A 21,771-nucleotide genomic window follows, 5' to 3' on the forward strand; every position below is an offset into this window, starting at 1 on the left:
TGGATAATATCCTGAAGAGTATTTTACAACTTGGTTCCATTCTCCCCGTCACTTTCAGGTACACCAAACAGACGTAGATTTGGTCTTTTCACATAGTGTCATATTTCTTGGAGGCTTTGTTCATTTCATTTTACTTTTTTTTCTCTAAACTTCTCTTTTCACTTCTTTTCATTCACTTGATCTTCAGTCACTGATACCCTTTCTTGCAGTTGATCGAATCAGCTGCCACAGCTTGTGCATGCATCACGTAGTTCTCGTGCCGTGTTTTTCAGCTCCATCAGGTCATTTAAGGTCTTCTCTACACTGTTTATTCTAGTTAGCCATTCATCTAATCTTTTTTCAAGGCTTTTAGCTTCTTTGCAATGGGTTTAAACATTCTCCTTTAACTCTGAGAAATTTATTATTACCGATCTTTTGAAGCCTACTTCCATCAACTTTTCAAAGTCATTCTCCATTCAGCTTTGTTTCATTGCTGGCAAGGAGCTGAATTCCTTTGGAGGATGCACTCTGGTTTTTAGAATTTTCAGTTTTTCTGCTCTTGTTTCTCCCCATCTTTGTGGTTTTATCTACCTTTACTCTTTGACGATGGTGCCCTACAGATGGGGCTTTGGTGTGGATATCCTTTTTGTTGATGGTGATGCTATTCCTTTCTGTTTTAGTTTTCCTTCTAGCAGTCAGGACCCTCAGCTTCAGGTCTGTTGGAGTTTGCTGGAGGTCCACTCCAGACCCTGTTTGCTTGGGTATCACCAGCAGAGGCTGCAGAACAGCAACTATTGCAGAACAGCAAATGTTGCTGCCTGATTGTTCCTCTGGAAGCTTCATCTCAGAGGGGCACCTGGCTGTATGAGGTGCCAGTTGGTCCCTACTAGGAGGTGTCTCCCAGTTAGGCTACTCAGGGGTCAGGGACCCACTTAAAGGCAGTCTGTCTGTTCTTAGATCTCAAACTCCACGCTGGGACAACCACTACTCTCTTTAAAGCTTTCAGACAGGGATGTTTAAGTCTGCAGAAGTTTCTGCTACCTTTTGTTCAACTATGCCCTGCCCCCAGAGGTGGAGTCTACAGAGGCAAGCAGGCCTCATTGAGCTTCAGGGCTCCACCCAGTCCAGTTTGTTCGCTTACTCAAGCCTCAGTAATGGCGGATTCCCCTCCCTCAGCCTCATTGCCGCCTCACAGTTCGATCTTGGACTGCTGTGCTAGCAGTGAGCAAGGCTCTGTGGGCATGGGATCCTCCAAACCAGGCACGGGATATAATCTCCTGGTGTGCCTTTTGCTAAGACCATTGGAAAAGTGCAATATTAGGGTGGGGGTGTTCTGATTTTCCAGGTACCATCTTTCATGGCTTCCCTTGGCTAGAAAGGGAATTCCCCGACCCCTTGGGCTTCCTGGGTGAGGCAATGCCCCACCCTGCTTTAGCTTGCACTCTGTGGGCTGCACCACTTTCCAACAAGTCCCAGTGAAATGAACCCGGTACCTCAGTTGGAAATGCAGAAATCACCCATCTTCTGTGTTGCTTATGCTGGGAGCTGTAGACTGGAGCTGTTCCTATTTGGCCATCTTGGATCTCTCTATTTCTTTCTCTTTTCTGATTGCTCTAGTTAGGGCTTTGAGTATTCTGTTGAATAATAGTGGTGAAAATGGGCATCCTTGTCATGTTCCAAATCTTAGAGAAAAGACTTTCATTTCTTCCCTATTCAGTATGATACTAGCTGTGGATATGTTTTATATGGCTTTTATTATGTTAAGGTATGTTCTATCTATTCCCAGTTTTTTGAGAATTATTATTATGAAGGGATGTTGAATTTTATCACATGCTATTTCAACATCAATTGAAATGATCATATAGTTTGTATCCTTCATTCTGTTGATGTGATGTATCACACTGAATGATTTGCACATGTTGAATCATCCTTGCAACCTGGATATACATCCCATTTGGTGATGATGAATGATTTTTTTAATGTATCATTGAATTCACTTTGCTAGTATTTTGCTGAGAATTTTTGCATCAATATTTATCAGATACTGACCTGTAGTTTTCTTTATTTTTGATATATTTTTCTTTTCAGTATCAGGTAATTCTGGTACCGAATCAAGGTAATTCTGGCCTTGTAGGATGAGTTTGTAAGTAGTCCCTCCTCTTCTATTTGTCAGAACAGTTTGAGTATGATTGGTATTAGTTTTTCTTTAAATGTTTCGTAGAATTCAGCAGTGAAGCTATCAGGTCCCAGGCTTTTCTCTACTGGGAGAATTTTTATTATGGCTTAAATCTCATTACTTATTATTGGTCTATTCAGGTTTTGGATTTCTTCCTCGTTCAGTCTTGGTAGGTTGTATGTTTCTAAGAAATTTTCCATTTCTTCTAGATTTTCCAATTTATTGGCAGATGGTTGCTCATAGTAACCACTAACGGTCGTTTGAATTTTTGCAGTATCAGTTGTAGTGTCTACTTTTTCATCTCTGATTTTATTTATTTGGATATTCTCTCTTTTTTTCTTAGTCAGTCTGGCCAAACATTTTCCAATTTTGCTTAACTTTTGAAAAACCAACTTTTTGTTTCGTTGATCTTTTGTATTGTTTTCTTCATTCAGTTTAATTTGTTTCTTCTCTGATCTTTATTGTTTCTTTTATTCTATTAAGTTTGGATTTGGTTTGCTCTTGTTCCTCTCTTTCTTTAAGATGCATTGTTAGGTTGTTTATTTGAAGTTGTTCTTCTTTATTTGATGTAGGCACTTACAGCTATAAACTTCCTTCTTTGTACTGCTTTTGCTGTATCTCATAGATTTTGGTATGTGTGTTTTCATTATCATTTGTTTCAAGAAATTTTTCAGTGTTCTTCTCAATTTATTCATTGACTCACTGGTCACTCAGGAGCATATTGTCTAATTTTCATGTGTTTCTATAGTTTCCAAAATTCTTCTTGTTGCTGGTTTCTAGTTTTAGTCCATTGTAGTCAAAGAAAATGTTTGATAATATTTTAATTTTTAAAATGTCTTAAGGCTTGTTTTTTTTTAACCTAACATATGGTCTATCCTTGAGAATGACTCATGCTGAGGCGAGAAATGTGTATTCTGCAGCCACTGGATGAAATATTCTGTAAATATATATTTTGTCCATTTTGTCTACAGTGCAGATTAAGTCCAATTTTTTGTGTTAATTTTTTGTCTGGAAGATCTGCTCAGTGGAATGTTGAAGTCTCCAGCTATTATTGTATTGGAGTCTATCTCTCTCTTTAGTTCTAAAAATATTTTCTTTATACGCATGTGTGCTCCAGTGTTGGGTACATATATATTTAAAATTGTTATGTCCTCTTGCTGACTTGACCCCTTTATCACTACACAGTGAACTTTATTGTCTCTTCTTATAGTTTTGTGTTGAAATCTATTGTATCTGATTTCAATCTATTGTATAGCTACTCCTGCCCTTTTCTGATTTTCATTGGCACTAAATATATTTTTCCATCTGTTTATTTTCAGTCTATATGTGTCTTTATGTGTGAAGTGTGTTTCTTTTTGGCAACAAATTAATGGTTCCTTTTAAAAAATCCATTCAGCCACTCTATGTCTTTTTAAAAAATAGGTAATTCTGTACTTTTTAATTTTTTTTTATTTCCATAGGTTTTTGAGGAGCAGGTGGTATTTGGTTACATGAGTAAATTCTTTAGTGGTGATTTGTTAGACTTTGGTGCACACATCATGCAAGCAATATATATGAACTCAATTTGTAGTCTTTTATTTCTCGCCCACCTTCCAACTTTTCCCCAATCCCCCAAAGTCATTGTATCATTCTTACGCCTTTGCATCCTCATAGCTTAGCTCCTACTTATGAGTGAGAACATACAATGTTTGGTTTTCCATTCATGAGTTACTTCACTTAGAATAATAGTGTCCAATTACAACCAGGTTGCTGTGAATGCCATTAATTGATTCCTTTTTATGGCTAAGTTGTATTCCATAATATATGCCACTTTTTAATTCATTCATTGATTGATGGGCATTTGGGCTGATTTAACATATGCAAGTCAATAAATGTGGTACACCACATAAACAGAATTAAAAACAAAAATCACCTGATCATCTTAACAGATGCAGAAAAGCATTTGACAAAATCAAGTATCCCTTTAGCATTAAAACCCTCAGCAAAATCGGCATACAAGGGACATACCTCAGAGTAATAAAAGCCATCTATTACAAACCCACAGCCAACATAATACTTAATGGGGAAAAGTTGAAATAATTCCCTCTGAGTACTGAAACAAGACAAAGGTGCCCACTCTTACCACTTCTATTCAACATAGTACTCCTGGAGGTCCTAACCAGAGCAATCAGACAAGGGAAAGAAATAAAGGACATTCAAATCAGTAAACAGAAGTCAAACTGTTGCGGTTTGCTGATATGATTGTATCATGTAGAAAACCCTAAGACTCCCTCCACAAAAGCTCCTAGAACTGATAAAAGAATTCAGCAAAGTTTCAGGAAACAAAATTAATGTACACAAATCAGTAGCTCTGCTATACACCAACAGTGAACAAGCTGAGAATCAAATCAAGAACTCAACCCATTTTACAATAGCTGCACCAAAATTAAAACACTAATGAATACACCTAACTAAGGAGATGAAAGACCTCTGCAAGGAAAACTACAAAACACTGCTGAAAGAAATCATAGATGACACAAACAAATGGAAACACATCCCATGCTCACAGATGGCTAGAATCAATATTGTGAAAATGACCACACTGCCAAAAGCTATCTACAAATTCAATGTAATTTCCATCGAAATTTCACCATTATTCTTCTCAGAACTAGAAAAAGCAATTCTAAAATTCATATGGAAACAAAACAGAGCCCAAACAGCCAAAGAAAGACTAAGCAAAAAAAACAAATCTGGAGGCATCACGTTACCTGATTTCAAACTATACTATAAGGCCATAGTCATCAAAACAGTATGGACCCGATATAAAAATAGGAACACATGACCAGTGGAACAGAATAGAGAATCCAAAACTAAATCCAAATACCTGCAGCCAACTGATTTTTGACAAAGAAAGAAAAATATAGAGTATGGAAAGGACACTCTGTTCAACAAATGGTTCTGGGATAATTGGAAAGCCACATGTAGGAGAATAAAACTGGATCCTCATCTCTCACCTTATACAAAAATAAGCTTAAGGGGAGTCAAGGACTTAAGCCTAAGACCTGAAACTATAAAAATTCTAGAAGACAACATTAAAAATCTCTTCTAGACATTGGCTTAGGCAAAAATGTTATGACTAAGAACCCAAAAGCAAATGCAACCAAAACAAAGATAAATAAGTGGGATTTAATTAAACTAAAGAGTTTCTGCATGGCAAAAGTAACAGTCAGCAGAGTAAACAGACAACTGACAGAGTGAGAGAAAATCTTCATAATCTATACGTCTAACAAAGGACTAATATCCTGAATTTACAAGGAGCTCAAGCAAATTAGGAAGAAAACAAACAAACAAACAAAAAAACAATCCTTTCAAAAAGTAGGCTAAAAACATGAATAGACAATTCTCAAAAGAAGATATAAAAATGGCCCACAAACATATTTAAAATGCTCAAAATAACTAATCATCAGGGAAATGCAAATTAAAACCACAATACGATACCACCTTACTCCTACAGGAATGGCTCTTATCAAAAAATAAAAAAACAATAGATGTTGGGGTGGATGGTGAAAGGGGAACACTGCTATATTGCTGGTAGGAGTGTAAACTAATACAACTACTATGGAAAACAGTGTGGAGATTCCTTAGGGAAGTAAAGGTAGAACTATCATTTGATCCAGTAATCCCACCACTGGGTCCCACCTAGAGGAAACAAAGTCATTATATGAAAAGACATACTTGCACATGCATGTTTATAGCACAATTTGCAATTCCACTCTATTTCTTTTGATCGAAAGAGTTTAGTCCATTGACATTCAATGTTATTATCGATAAGTTAGGACTTACTCCTGTCATTTTGTTATTTCTTTTCTGGTTGTTTTGTTGTCTTCTCTCCCTTCCTTCTTTCTTTCTTTCCTGCCTTCTTTTTAGTCAATGTGATTTTCTCACATGATATGATTTAGTTTATTGATTTTTTTTGTATATTAATTACATGTTTTTGGTTTGAGGTTAGCACGAGTATTGAAAATACTATCTTATAACCTATTATTTTAACCTGAAAACAACTTAAAACTGTTTGTATAAACAACAAGCAAAAGGAAAACTAATAAAAACTCTACACCTCTACTTTCCCCCCACTTTTTAACTTTTTGTTGTTTTTATTTATATCTTATTGTACTGTCTATTTCTTGAAAAGTTGTTGTAGTTACTGTTTTTGTTTGCTTCTTTCTTTAATTTTTACACTTAGGACAGGAGCAGTTTACACATCACTGTTACAGTGTTATATAATTCTGTTTGTTTGTGTACCTACTATTACTATTATAGTCAGTTTTGTATTTTCAAGTGATTACTTATTTCTCTTTAACACCCTATCCTTTCTGATTTAAGTACTCCCCTTAACATTTCTTTCAGGACATGTCTGGTGTTGATAAAATTCCTCAACTTTTATTTGTCTGGGAAAATATTTATTTCTACTTCGTGTTTGAAGAATATGTCCATTGAATATACTATGCTAGGGTAAAGCTTTTATTTTTTCCCTTTAGAGCTTTAAATATGTCATGCTACTCTCTCCTGGCCTGGAAAGCTTCCACTCAAAAACCTGCTGCCAGATGTACTGGAGCTCCATTATAAGTTATTTGTTTCTTTTCCCTTGATGCTTTTAGGATTCTTTCTTTATCCTTGATCTTTGGGAGTTTGATTATTAAATGCCTTGAGGTAGTCTTTGGGTTAAATCTCCACGTGTTCTGAAACTTTCTTGTACTTGATTATTTATATCTTTCTCTAGGTTTGAAAAATTCTCTGTAATCCCTTCGAATAAATTCTCTACGTCTGTCTTTTTCTCTACCTCCTCTTTAAAGCCAATAACTTTCAGATTTGCCCTTTTGAGGCTACTGTCTACATTCTGGAGGCATGCTTCCTTCTTTTTTAGTCTCCTCTCATTGTAGATTTTCAAACCACCTATCGTCAAGCTCACTAATTCTTTCTTCTGCTTGATCAATTTTGCCATTAAAAGACTTTGATATGTTCTTCAGCATGCCAGTTTTCTTTCTCAGCTCCAGAATTACTGCTTGATTCTTTCTAATTATTTCAAAGTCTTTGTTAAATTTATTTAGAAGAATTCTGAATTTCTTCTCTGTGTTATCTTGAATTTTTAGAGTTTCCTAAAAATAGCTATTTTGAGTTCTGTCTATTAAAGGTCACATACCTCTGTTTCTCCAGGTTTGGTCCTTGGTGGCTTATTTAGTTCATTCGGTGAAGTCATGTTTTTCTGGATTGTCTTGATACTTGTAGATGTTCATCTGTGTCTGGGCATTGAAGAGTTAGGTATTTATTATTGTCATCACAGTCTGGGCTTTTTTATACTAATTCTTCTTGAGAAGGCTTTCCAGGTATTCAAAAGGACTTGGATGTTGTTATCTAAGCTATATCTGCTTTAGGGGGCACCCCAAGCCCAGTCACATCATGGTTCTTTTAGACTCTCAGAGGTACTGCCTTGATGGTCTTAGATAAGATCTGGGAGAATTCTCTGCATTACCAGAGACTCTTGTTCTCTTCCCTTACTTTCCCTATAACAAAAAGAGTTGTTCTCTGCATTTTGGACCACCTGAAGCTGGGGGTGGAGTGACACAAGCACCTCTGTGGCTACCACCACTGTGACTGTACTAGGTCAGTCTTGAAGCTAGCACAACATTGGGTCTCACCCAAGGCCTGCTGTATCTACTCCCTGGCTACTTCCTCTGTTTACTCACGGCCCTGGGGCTCTACAGTCAGTAGATGGTTAAGCCAGCCAGGCCTATGCCCTTCCCTCCAGGGTGGCTATATTCCCCAGGTCTCAGGCAGGTCCAGAGGTGCTGGGAGCCAGGGACTAGACTAAAAAATCTTAGAAGTCTATGTGGTGCTCTATTGTACTGTAGCTGAGCAGGCACTCAATCCACAAAGCACAGTCTTTCCCACTCTTCTCTCTCCTTTCTAAAGGCAGAGGAGCCTCACCCCATGGCCACCACTACCACAGGACCACAAGGAGTACTACCAGACTACCATTTATTTTCCCTTGAGACCCAAGGGCTCTTCAGTCAGCTTGTGATTAATGCTGCTTGGCCTGGAACTAGGCCTTCAGGGCAGTGGGCTTCCCTCTGGCCCGGGGCAGGTCCAGAAATTCTGTTCAAAAGCCAAGTCCTGGAATCAGGATACCCAACAGCCTGCTTGGTGTGCTACCCTGGTATGGTTGAGCTGGTACCTAAGGTGCAAGTCAAAGTGCCCTTTACTTTTCCCTCTGCTTTTCTCAAGCAAAAGAAGTCTCACCCTGAAGCCAAAACAGCTGAAAATGTGCTCTCACTTGAAGCTAGCACAACTCAAGGTTTTACCAAAGGCCCTCAATGTAGTACTTGGGTATCACTGCTGGTTATTCAGGGCCCAACGGCTCTTCAGTTAGTAGGTGATGAATGCTGCCAGAATTGGATTCTTCCCTTCAAGGCAGTGGTTTCCCTTCTGGCCCAAGGGATGTGTAGAAATGTCATCTGGGAGTTAGGGCTTGGAAAGGGGGTCTCATCACTCTGACCAGTGCTCTATTCTGCTGTTAGCTGAACTGGTATCCAAGATGCAAGACAAAGTCCTCCCCACTCTTCCCTCTCCTCTCCTCAAGCAGAAGGAAAGGGTCTCTTTTGGAGCTGTGAGCTGTACAGCCTGTAGTTAGGATAAGGGTGACACCAGCATTTCTTTTGCCACCTCTGCTGGTGTCTCAGTAGGTCGTGTGCCATCCCTACAGTCTACTAGCTCTGGGCCCAGTTCAGTACTAGTACTTGCCTAAAAATATCAGTGTTTATGGAAGTAGTCCATCTGCCAATTTTATTTACAGCACCAAAGCACTTTAGCCTGAGGTGGCGAGACTTATGGGAACCTAGGTTCTGACAGTTGGGATCAGTGATTCCCCTGTGATTTGAGTTAATTTAAATACTCCCTCCATGGGCAAGCAACAGCTGAGTTTGGTCTGGTTTTTCTTTCTGCTCTAACAGGACAGCACTGAATTCAATGTCTCACAATTGCTGCATGCCCTTCCACGCTCCAGCCCAGAGAAATGCTCTCTGTGCCATACTGCCACTGCGGGGGGTTGGGGGTAAGGTGGCATCAGCAAGTCAAGACTGATTTTTCTACATCTTCAGTGCCTCTTTCAGTGATATGAAGTTAAAACCAAGTACTCTGAGTGGTCACCTGATTTTTGGTTTGTTTGGAGGTGCATTTTTTTGTGTGTAGATAGTTGTTAAATTACTGTCCTTGCTTTGGGGGATGATTGGTGGAGCCTTCTAGTCTGCCATCTTGTTCCGCTTACCTCCAAATTATAAAATAATGTTTAAATAACAGACCAAAATATGCAATCTTTGAACTATTTTTAAAATTGAGATTATTGATTTATACCTACGGTTAAATTTACAGTTTGATTTTATAAACATGGGCTCCTTTCTTATCTTCCATGCCACATAGCACTTTTAATCAGTGTTTCACAAGCAAGACATGTGCCTATGCATCTGCCACAGAAAATCTGTGGTTCACACGTCTTTATGAAAGTCTCATTAAACCTTTTCTAACACTGTATTATCTTAATAAATTGTTTTACTTATGATAATTCCACATAGATATTAATCTCCTATTCAATTCCCAAGGTATATGCAAAACTTATATAAATTATGATTTTTTTCTAAATTTAGAAACATAGCAAAAGCCACTTCTAAGAAACAATAAAGAAGTTGTACTGAGAGCACTAATTAGGAACACTGGGAGGTCATTTTGAGTCTTTTACATCAGACAAGTAGAATACATTAAAATTAATGTGATAGAAAATACTCACTGGTATGTCACCCATTAACTCATTTGGAACACACTAAACGAAACCCTCCTGGCTCTTTCAGCCCTTGCTTCAGGAAGGGTAGGCACTTAGGAGGGAGACTGCCTCACTTCCTGGGCCTTCTAAAGACCTGAAGTCACAGCCTGGTCATCAGATACCACCTGCTCCTTCTAACTGCCTCTGACTCCCTGCTTTCAATCTGGGGTGAGTGCATGCTAGAGGCAACAGGTTCATTATGGGACAGCATGGTTTCTTCTGTTTTGTGGGAGGTAATCATCATTAAGTTGGTTATGAAATGTTCATCAAGCATGTCTTTTGGTTTTGTAGCAAAAACAACTCAATCAAGAAAGCTTTCTAGTAATTTAATAGGGCTAAGTCTATAGTAAAACTCCCTTTTCCATTTTTTAAAAATAAACACTTTATTTTAGAATAGCTTTACATTTATAGAAAAATTGAGGAGATTGTAGAGTTCCTATTAATCACATACACAGTTCTCCTATTATTATTTTACAGTTGTCACAATTAATAAACCAATATTGGTACTTACTATACTAACTTTTTCCAGTTTCCTTAGTGTTTACCTCATCCTTTTTCTGTTCCAGGATCCCTTCTGGAATATCATATTACATTTAGTCATCATGTCTCCTTAGGATCTTCTTGACTCTGAGTCTCATAGTCTCTGTTTCTTATGACAGTTTTATGACAGTTTTGAGGGGTACTGGTCATGTGTTTTGTAGAACTACCCTCCCTCAGTTGGGGTGTGTCTGATGCTTTTCTTAGTTAGATAGGGGTTTGGATTTTGGAGATTGCGACCGTGGAGGTAAAGTACCATCTCATGACCTCATGTCAAGAATACACACTGTCAACGTGACTTTTTATTGTTGATGTCGACCTTGATCACCTGGCTGAAGTCATATTTGTCAGATTTCTCCACTGTCAAGTGACTCTTTTAGCCCCCTTCCATACTGTCCTCTTTGAAAGATAGTCACTATGTGCAGCCCACACTTAAGGAGGGGAGAGTTATCCTCCACCTTTCTGAGGACAGAAATTGTGTCAGCGTTCTCATGCTGCTAATAAAACATACCCAAGACTGGGTGATATATAAAGGAAGGAGGTTTAATGGACTCACAGTTCAGCATGGCTGGGGAAGCCTCCTAACCATGGTGGAAGGCAAAGGAGAAGCAAAAACATGTCTTACATGGCAGCAGACAGGAGGTCTTGTGCAGCAGACCTCCCATTTATAAAACCATCAGCTCTTATGAGACTATTCACTACCACAAGAACAGTATGGGGGAAACTGCCCCCATGATTCAATTATGTCCACCTGGCCCTGCTCTTGATATGTGGGGATTATTACAATTCAAGGTGTGATTTGGGTAGGGATACAGCCAAACCATATCAGATATTTATTTACATTATTTGCAAATCATCTCCTTGGGAGATTCATTTTTGTTTTAATCTGCAATTTTCAATTAATATTTAAAAGTGAAGTAAGACAATATAGGAAGGAGACTTGGTTCTGGCAGATGAGAGACATGGTAATTAGGATCCCAATGAACCTCACATGTTTGTGCATATCCCCTCCCCTGCCTTCTTGTCTCCCTCAACAAGCTGACCCAAATCAGTAGCAGAAAGGGGGACACCTCGTAACCTAGACAACCAGGCAAAATGCCTAACCATAAAAGGAAGAACCTAACCATTTATCTCTTGGAGTAATGTCTTCCAAGGTCGCTAACGTGCGACTCTGCCATTCCTGATAAGAACCTCACCAGATCCAGCTGATTGGGGACAAGATGGACTTCAGTGCTGACCTTTCACCGACTTTTGTTTAACCTTTCATTTACTTTTTTCTCATTATAATCTCATTGTAATACTAAAATCTCTGCCCAAGACAGGTCCTATCTGCCATTTTCTGTATGTGCAACACATGTTATGGCATGACAGTTCCTATTCAGGTACAAAGAAGACCCCGCCTAAACATGCCTACATATCTCTCCTTCTTCCCACCTCAACTTCCTTAAAAGGACAAGCGCTGAGCCCCTCGGTGGGGAGCTGGCATCAGAACTCTCCCTGTACCCTGTTCCTTTGTGTAGCTTGAACCACAGACTTATACCTTGCCTTCCTGTTCATCCTGGGGTCAATTTCTATTACCTAAGAGCCATCGGAAGTAAAAGGTGGAGTCACTATATATCATAAACTGCTTATTATTGTTTACTACCTCAATGTTTAAAATTTCCCTCACTCCTGGGAGATTGAGGCTGCAACAGTGTTCCAGGGGGTCTGAGTTGACTGCTGAGAAGCATGCGTCCTCTTTATTAGTTTCCTATCCATTTGCTCATCCTTTGAGTGAGTCAGTGAGGAGGCTCTTTGGAATGTTGTACTTTTCTTTATGTTTCAATTTTCAATTCTTCAATTTTCTACAGTAGAATATAAAGTGTTATTAGTCCACAGCTTATTCAGATTGAAAACATCCTTATTCATAATTAGGTTACATATTTACCAAAGTCTATTAAGAAACTTTTAAAAATAGGTGGACCTGGGAAAAACTATTGATCTCTTTGAACCTCAATTCTCCATCTCGAAATGAAACTCATAATAGTAATTTATAAGGTTAACATAAAGCTTGTGTAGGTAATTTATGTAAAGTGCCTAATGGAAATCAATATAGTACATATTACTATAAAGCAAAACATTTTAAAATTACTTTTGTGCCTTTTTATTGGAATTCAAATTTTTTTTTAAGACAGGATCTCACCTATTCCCCAGACTGGAGTACAGTGGTGTGATCATGGCTCACTGCAGCCTCAACCTCCTGGGCTCAAGGGATCTTCCCACGTCGACTCTCCAAGTAGCTGGTACTACAGATGTTCACCACCATGCTTGGCTAATTTTTTTTTTCTTAATTTTAGTAGAGATGAGGTATCACTCTGTGGATTATACGCATGAGCCACTGTGCATGGCTCCTCTGCAAAATTTTCAATGTTATACTTTCCATAAATTTTTATGGAGTGTTTTTGTGTGCCAGGTCTTGTTTTACACTGGGGGCATGAAGAGGAAACAAGGGCTTCTTTCTGTGGCAGTTCAGCTCAGATAATAAACTCTCCATCAACATTGGTCTAACACAATACTCCAGAAGTAATAACTATGCTTACTACATCTCTATATATTGTTCCCAAACATTTCTATAAAACCAAAAACAACATAAAATAACTTTTTTATTTAAAAAAAGAATTTTATATTACTCTTTAAAAAAAGGAAGAGGAACAAAATTTTCAATTGTCATATAAATAAATGACAAGTTGATTAAGGATTAAAGAAAATGCTTTTTGTTTTACTAGCAGAGGAGCCTAATAGAGAATTTATTATAATGTTGAAATGCTTTGAAATGTGACCTGCAGGATAAGTACTGAGAGAGGCTAGATTTCTTTCCAGTGTGAACTCAAACCAGCATTTCCTCAGGTCTTTCATCAGAGCTTCAAAGTTTTGTAAGTCACTATCACATCCTAATAATTCTTGATAAAAGTCTAACTGCTCAGCCTCGGGTTCAGAATGAGGAGAAAGAAACTCTTGTCAGTCTTTCAGCACTGAAACACAATAAAGCAAGCACAAGCAATCTGTGGGGATGCTCTGTAAACCATAACCCAGAAACTGCTCCTATCCTTCCTCCCCCAACTTTTCTCTTGAACCCAGCTCTGGTGATGTTTTCAGTCCTGCTTCCTTTCCTCTGGTTGCTACCTCACTTCTCAAACTCCTCGGAACAGAGGGATGCCACAAGGGCAGGGCCAGCTGCAGGTGCAGTGAGAAAGGAAATGCAAGGATCCTTACTCACAAGTATTAGGAATTTCAAGATGGTAACAACAGAGCCTTTCACCAAGGAACAGACCCTTCAGAGAGCATGGCCCTGTGCACTTGTGCAGTCACATGACCATGAAGCAACCCTGTAGGATGGATATACAAATTACTCCACAGGAAAAGAAAATACTCTGCAGAATACCAGAGAGGTTCTCCTTTCTGAAAAGCTGTTGGAACTGGTGAAGAATTACAATTTTTAGGTGGCTGTACCCAATGGGAGAAGTCAGGTGTTGGAATCTTCCACTAGTTACCAGTCCCGTGTTGAAAGGGAGGACTGAGAGCACTTTTGTGGGGAGGGTCTGCATGGGAAGAGAGGGGAAGACAGCCCCCCAGCTGGGAAAGGGAGGCTTGGAAAGGCAAGGAGAAGAGAGCAATGAATAGGGTTTTTTGCCATTGCCGTTTTGTTTGTTTGTTTGTTTGAGACAGAGTTTTGCTCTGTCACCCATGCTAGAGTGCAGTGGCATGATCTCCACTCACTGCAACCTCCGCCTCCCAGGTTCAAGCAATTCTCCTGCCTCAGCCCCTGAGTAGCTGGATTTACAGGCAAGTGCCACCATGCCCGGCTAATTTTTGTATTTTTTAGTAGAGTTGGGTTTTCACCATGTTGGCTAGGCTGTTCTTGAACTCCTGACCTCGTGATACGCCTGCCTCGGCCTCCCAAACTGCTGGGATTACAGAAGTGAGCCACCATGCCCAGCCTGTCATTATTGTTTCTTTCAAGAATATAAGAAAGCTGATAATTGGGAGAAAGTTTACTATGCACAAAGGAGGAACTTTCCTTTTAGCATTTTTTTTTCCCAAAAGACTTAAAATTTGCAGTTCTACAATTACAGGTATTATACCATGTTGAAGTCTCAATGAATGTGATTTTGTACCAAGAGAGGTCCATGTAGAGCCCTCGGTTTCATGAGTTGCCCAATAAAACTGCTATTGGTTAAATTCCAAATTCATAAACATAAATGTAATTGCCTTAATAAATGTTCACTGGATAGACTTAGAAATACAAATTACAATTTAAATTTCATTAAGTCAATGATTCACTCACAAAGAGAAATCTGAGAACATTTTAAATCGCAGAAATTTCAAGATGCCATTCAGGGCTTTATTTTTGATGCTGATGAAACCAGTGGGATAAGTAGACCCCTTCTGCTCTTACTGATATGTCTTAAATTAGACAACGTAATATCCAACAAATAAAAAGTGTTGTCAAGTTGAAATAGTTTCACCAGCATCTTAATATATTAACCGCTCTCTGTTGGTGCTACTGAATCAAAGACAAATTTTAGAGAGTCTAGAGAAAAAGGCAAAAGCATATTCTTTAGGAAGTTGTCTACAAATAAGGTTCTCTGAACTGGGAGCAGCGAGTTTGGGGTTTTAGTCCCTGACAACCCCTTGGAAGAGAACAGAGCTAAGCCTTGACTTGAAGGCCTCTTATGAAAGCAGAGAAGCCAGACGTGAATCCGTACTGAACGGAAAACTGCCTGACCTTCACACAAAGCAGCCCAGCTTTATAAATGTCAAGAAAGGACAGAGAGCTAGCCTGCCCATGGCTTCACCTTTGTTGCTGAATTGGACTATTCACAAGGAAGAGGGCAACAGATAGAAGAATATCAATAATCTCAGAAATTCTCCAATTCTTTCCTCTATCAAATTGCATTCACTAAATTGCACCTTGGCTTTATGGCCCTGGTTTACATAGAGAACCAATAAAAATGACCCTTCGTGCACTCTAAGAAAAGAGTTGAAAACAGTACTGTTGAGAACAGTCACGTCTCTGACATCGTATTCTCAGGAAAAATGTGCCTTTGTCATATTCCGAACAACAGATAGGTTAGGGCACTCCTACTTCTCCTTCTGATGAGATTCAAGAGAGAAGGACACTCCTTTCCCATCAGAACTTTTCCTTTAGTGGAGTTAACATTTCCTACAGGCCTGAGACAAGAACTCGGAGACCAGCTTCTTCCTTTAGGCTTCCTCTTACATAGAATAGGGACATGGTAGCTATTCTCTGCCAGTGTCAGGTGCCCTCATAGAAAGTGCCCAGCCAGCAGAATCACATCGTACCACACCACTAGCCCTCAACTGCTCAGCATCTTTATAAAAGGTGACTATCAAAGGCAGCTTTGAAGAGGAAATCAAGATACAAATGACAATGAGCATCTAATAAATGAGAGGGGAAAAATATTCCATCAACTTAAAGACGGATGTGTGTGAAAATGCACTAATGGGTTGATGGTGTGTGTGTGGTGCATATGTGTGCACACATATATGATAGCATATGTATATATTAAATGATTATATAGGTATTATATATTTATATATGATTGTGTGTATACATTATTAAATATGATTTTATATATATGCATTTATGTAATTGCATAGGCGTGTGTGTGAGTGTATACTTCCTGTGGGTCTTTAAAAAATGAAATTACAAGGAATTCATCATCCTATTTCTGTACTTGGCTACTTCTTTGACTTACCAACCAATTTGTAAAAATGTGGCCCTGATCCCTGTATCTCACCACGAGCTTTGGAACATGTTTGACCAGGGCCATGGGAAACTTGATATTTAACACTGCTGCTAACTCCTGGCTCCTGTAGCAGAGTATGTTACTGGGATGGCAGTACCAGTAGGTATGCCAATGCGGGTCATGGTGCCCATGTACGCTGCTTGGAACAGGCTTTTGCCAACCCCCAGCATGAGGATTCATAGCCTACTATCACTTCAAGTCCAAGATGCAAAGTTCTTTTGGTGTCTTCCATGTCATGGTTCATGGACAGTCAGTGTCAGCATCACTGAGAACTGTGTTAGAAAGTCAGTCTCAGGCCCCAGCTCAGTCATAGTAAAACAGAATCTTGCAACGAGACTGAGGAAACCATGATCTGACAAGCTGTGCAGGTGATGCACACTGAAATTTGGGAATCAAAGAGGCCTCAGAAATGGGTAACTGATGTGTTATTAGAGGGTTACTCAGTCTTCTGATTTAGAGCAGGTGCTCAGGAAATATTCAGTCTCCAAGGGAATGAAAGTGGGGTACTGACTTACCATTGGTAGACTTTTGGGAATTAATAAATATGTATATCTGAAAAAGAGAGACACTTTGTCTAAGTGAATATAGTATTAAGATTTAGGAATTGCCAGAGCATTTCAGGAAACAACCTTCTGCCTGAGGCAGGACTGTTAGAATGAAGTCTTCTTAGTATGGTTATAATGCCTGCCAGATGCATTTTAAAACACAACTGGTTTGACTGGTGTATAAAACAGGCTAATAAGGAGTTCAGTGCCCGTGAGTCTAGAAAGGCCAAACCTAGAGTTAAAAAAGATTCAAAAGCCTAAATTCCTCCATTTTGAGAGCATATTTTACCTGTGTTACAGTTTCCCCAAGTTAAACAGCTTTGTGTCATAAACAGCTGAGCAGTCATCCTGAAATTGTTAGGAATGACTGCCAAAAAGAACTTCCTGTTATGTTTTTCATTATTGTGGCTATTGATTATTTATGAGTAACAGCAAAAAATGAGGGATTTTTCTAAACATTGAGATCTTCCCATTGGGATCAAAATGCAGATAAGTCAGATGAGGTTCGGACTGGAAGAGGGAGAGGGAAGGAGAAAGTTTTTCGTGTGAAGTAACCAACTGCATGTTGTAGCTCCTCTAAAGCATTTGGTCCATTACCTGTGTTTTCTTTAATTCCAGTTTGCTAATGTCTTTGGATGGCTAAGCTTCTCTCCTATTTTTATCCCATTAACCTTTACATCTCAGTTCAAAATTATTAGACATTGTCCACTGCTATTCAGTGTGATGATCAAAACAAATTGCCAATCCTATTTCCCTGGTAAAGAGTCTGAGGCACTGACAGTTCAGATAAGTGATGTTTTTCTACAGCAATCAGAAGTGTACAAAAGTGTTCATCTTGGAGTCCTTAGCTTCTTTGCTCACCATCTTCATTCCTACACCACAACACATTCTGCACATAAAATACTCGTATTAATTCAATCATGAAAAGAAAAAGTTTACACACTGTCATAGCTCCAGCTGCTATGACAAAAATGCCATAGACTTGGTGGCTTACACAACAAACTCTATTTCTCAGTGTTCTAGAGCCTAGAGTTTTAGTCTCTTAGAAGTGGGTATTTAGTGCCAAAAAAAAGAAAGAAAGAAAGAAAAAGAAAGAAAGAAAGAAAGAAGGAAAGAAAGAAAGAAAGAAAGAAAGAAAGAAAGAAAGAAAGAAAGAAAGAAAGAAAGAAAGAAAGAAAGAAAGAAAGGAAGGAAGGAAGGAAGGAAGGAAGGAAGGAAGGAAGGAAGGAAGGAAGGAAGGAAGGAAGGAAGGAAGGAAGGAAGGAAGGAAGAAGAAACTGCTGGACCAACCAGGATCCACTTTAAGCTCAGGTCACCTCATTTCCAACTCCTTGAACCAATTCTATTGTTAAAGAAAAGTTATTCTGACACTTGCTAAAGTGGTAAGGAAAACTTTATTCAGGACTATTGCAATAAGTGTCAAGACTGTAGCAAGCAACTGGGGAGAGATGGGGCTCCACTTCAAATACAAGAACAAGTGGAAATTTCTAGCCAAGGAGCAGGTGGGCTGGGGATGGATGTTGGCAGAGGGAAAATTACTAACAGGAGACATCAAGGATGGGGACATTTTTGTTAGACTGACCACACAGGATTCTTGCTAAGAGCAGGCCAGGGTGATCAGAGATCAAGGGCGTGAGGGCTCTTGCTAAACTGACCTAGCAGGATTATTGCGAAAACTGGATTCTGCCAGGATGGAAGGCCAAGACCTAGTTGAACACAGGGTTCAAACAAGCCTGACTAGTTTGGTCAGGGAGAGTCTTTGTCACTATGTACCATAGAAACATGCTTACAGTGTCAGAACACTCTGGAAGCAGACAGCATCTATGACTGCACTCCATAAATGACTGGGTCCCATTCCACCATGAGTTTTATTATCAAATCTTGCCCTTAAGGTCTTGTTCATGTCCTCTAGCTCAGCCTTCTCAGCAGGGATATAGGGAGATTTTAAAATACAGACTCCGTCAAAGCAAAGATATGAAAGGATGTGGCTTTGTGTCTACTCAGAGCTGGGAGCTGTCAGATAATCGGAATAGAACCAAGGGGCTCAATGACACCCGCCCCCCAAGTCTTAGTTTTTTGTGGTACCTGATATTTTCACCATGGAAATAATTACTCAGAGAAATTTCTGAAAACACCTGTCTACCTCTTTCCTTTGTCACCTATCGTTTGTTGGATTTCAAAGCACAGAGACTGAGTCAGGGTTAATAGTTATGTTGCTTTCAAAAGTAGCAGAAACCAGGACAGAAACTGGGTTAAAAAATAATGAAACTTACTTTTACATATAAAATACTCAGAAGTAGGGAGTCTTCAGAAATAATATGAAGAGTTGCAAAATTATATAGTTTAAAAAATACAAGGTATAGTTTTCTGTTTCCTCGCTATTTTTTTCCTTAATACCTACTTCATCCTGGTCTTGTCATGGCTTCAGAATGACCGCCTGTGAAAATTTAAGTTATATGCTTCTTGGTCCGTGTTAAATAGAAAGCAGAGACACAGTGGTATGGTTTGACTGTGTCCCCACCCAAATCTCATCTTGAATTGTAGCTCCCATAATTCCCATGTGTTGTGGGAGGAACCTGTTGGGAGGTAATTAAATCATGAGGGTAGGTCTTCCTGTGCTGTTCTTGTGATACTGAATGCCTCACAAGATCTGATGGTTTTATAAATGGGAGTCCCTGCACAAGCATTTTCTCTTGGCTGCTGCCATGTAGGGCATCCCTTTGCTCTTCCTTCATCTTCTGCCATGATCGTGAGCCCTCCTCAGCCATGTGGAACTGTGAGTCCATTAAACCTCTTTCCTTTATAAATTACCCAGTCTTGGGTATGTCTTTATTAGCAGCATGAGAACACACTAATACACACAGAGATATGCCCCCTACACATAAGTTATATGCCCACCCCAACCACATTTACCATCACTGGGTTAAATCCATGACAACAAAATGTAACTCTGTCTGGAGCAAAGGATGAAGTAGATGCTTGATCCCAATCAGGGCTCTGTTAAAAAGAAGGAAATGGGAAAGGATCACAGCTAGGTGACTGTCCTTAAAATCTGTTGTTAACAACCACCGTCACTGTCCCCCCAGCTTTCCTCCACAATTCAAAGGCTAAAACCCTGTAACTATATTTTATAGACATCCTTACTTGTATGATACAGGTACAAACTCCAGCCAAGAAAGACAATTTGGTGAAATGTAGAAAGTGAGAGAAAAGCAGAAGCTATAATATGATGGGCAAACTACAGTCATGAGAAGTCCAGCGGCTTCTGGAAGTTCTGTGAATTGCCCTCTTCAGCAGGCAGCAGAAATCACTGGAGGCAGCATCATATGACCCCAGTAATTCCTGATTCCCTAAATGTTAGCAGAGGCTTTCCTCGACCTTCACTTCTCCAACACTTCTGATAGTTCTGCACACATCTGTTTCTTGGTACTAAGTTTTTTCCTGTTTACAATATCTAGAATAGTGTCAATTTTTGTGACCACTAACTTACCGCAAACTCAGCATCCCTTTACCTGGAAAGAGAGTGACACCAACTAGTACAAATGCCATTAGTTGATTTGGGGGAAGAACTCCCAAAAAGGAAAACAGCATTTCCACTATCATTTCTAGTCTCCTCTTTCATGATATTTTAGATCAGTTTTGAGCATAACCACTTTGTCAATACTTATTTATTGACCAGAGAGATACCCCTCCATGTATGTCACAAACCTTACAATGGTGGCCTGGAATATACATTCATGAATTAAGACATTTAGCACTGCCATCTGCTCCGCTTTTGATGAGAGCCTCGGGCTGCTTGCATTCATGGCCAAAGGCGGGTGCAGAGAACACATCGGGAGAGAAGAAGCAACAGAGCACGAGGGGAGGTGCCAGGCCCTTTTAACAACCAGCTCTCACAGGAACTCATAAGGTGAGAACTCACTCACTTCCCCCTCCCAAGGAGAGCATTCATCTATTCCTGAAGGATCTCCCCTATGATACAAACACCTCCCAGTAAGCCCCACCTCCAATACTGAAGACCACATTCCAACAGATTTGGAAGGGAAATATAGCCAAATTATAGCAACAAATGAAAGACATTTCCAGAAAAAAAAAATTACTAATCATTTTCTAAGGGACAAAAATATTTTAACACCAAAAATGTAAGAAAGAGAATTTTTTATAAAGGACAGTCCTTTAACTTGGATATATTTACTCTTTTAAAACAAACTAACAAACACATTTTACTCAACCCATTTCTCCACAGAGCAGTGAAGGTACATTTGAAGCCACTGCCTGAGTGATGCCAGAACACATGACAGCTCATGAGAGAAGCCAAAATTGATTATTTGGGATGTCTCTTAACCTGTTTCATCATATAATTGAAATCCTGCCACCATTTTTCTTTCGTAAAAATAATAGGACCTTTGAAATCAGTATCAATATGATTTGAAATTGCTCAGCTGGTGGAAAAAGTTGGTTAATCTGGTCAGTGCTGTTTTAGTGGAGGGGTGATCCTGGATTTTGTAATCCCTTTCTTAGAATACCCCATCAAATAGTATTCAGTTTTATAAAATCCCCACATATCAGACATTGTTCAAATTTGCTACAAAGTGCTGGAATGTAATAAGCAAATTAAAAAATAAAATATGCTTACCAATTTATCTTTTATTTCTCAGTACATAACTAAGAAAATTTTCTTTTCCTTTTTTCTTTTTATTCAACACATGATTGCTTCGAATTCTCCTTGCTTTGTATGACATAGAAAAATTGTATCACTGAGAATACATGTGGAACCTGAACAGAAAGGAGAGAAAAATAGCAACAGTAACTTCCATACTTTCTTAGAGGCTAGTGGAATCTGGAAAAAAATCATAGCTCCATGGCAGCATTGTA

General features: G+C 39.1%; 2 long non-coding RNA genes across 8 annotated transcripts in view; one reads left to right on the plus strand and one right to left on the minus strand.

The window, feature by feature from the left end:
• LOC123567975 (uncharacterized) overlaps positions 1 to 21,771 on the plus strand; it is a 184,780-nt gene that overhangs the window by 43,910 nt on the left and 119,099 nt on the right. The window lies entirely within an intron of this gene.
• Positions 19,696 to 21,771, minus strand: part of LOC141408231 (uncharacterized) — a 45,190-nt gene continuing 43,114 nt past the window's right edge. The window contains exons 2-3 of the long non-coding RNA XR_012421544.1: positions 21,533 to 21,672; positions 19,696 to 19,893 (exon numbers count right to left, since the gene is read on the minus strand). This is a non-coding gene — a long non-coding RNA (uncharacterized lncRNA). The remainder of the gene's footprint in view (positions 19,894 to 21,532; positions 21,673 to 21,771) is intronic.

This window comes from Macaca fascicularis, chromosome 12 (genome assembly GCF_037993035.2).
Source record: "Macaca fascicularis isolate 582-1 chromosome 12, T2T-MFA8v1.1".
Taxonomy (NCBI): Eukaryota; Metazoa; Chordata; class Mammalia; order Primates; family Cercopithecidae; genus Macaca; species Macaca fascicularis.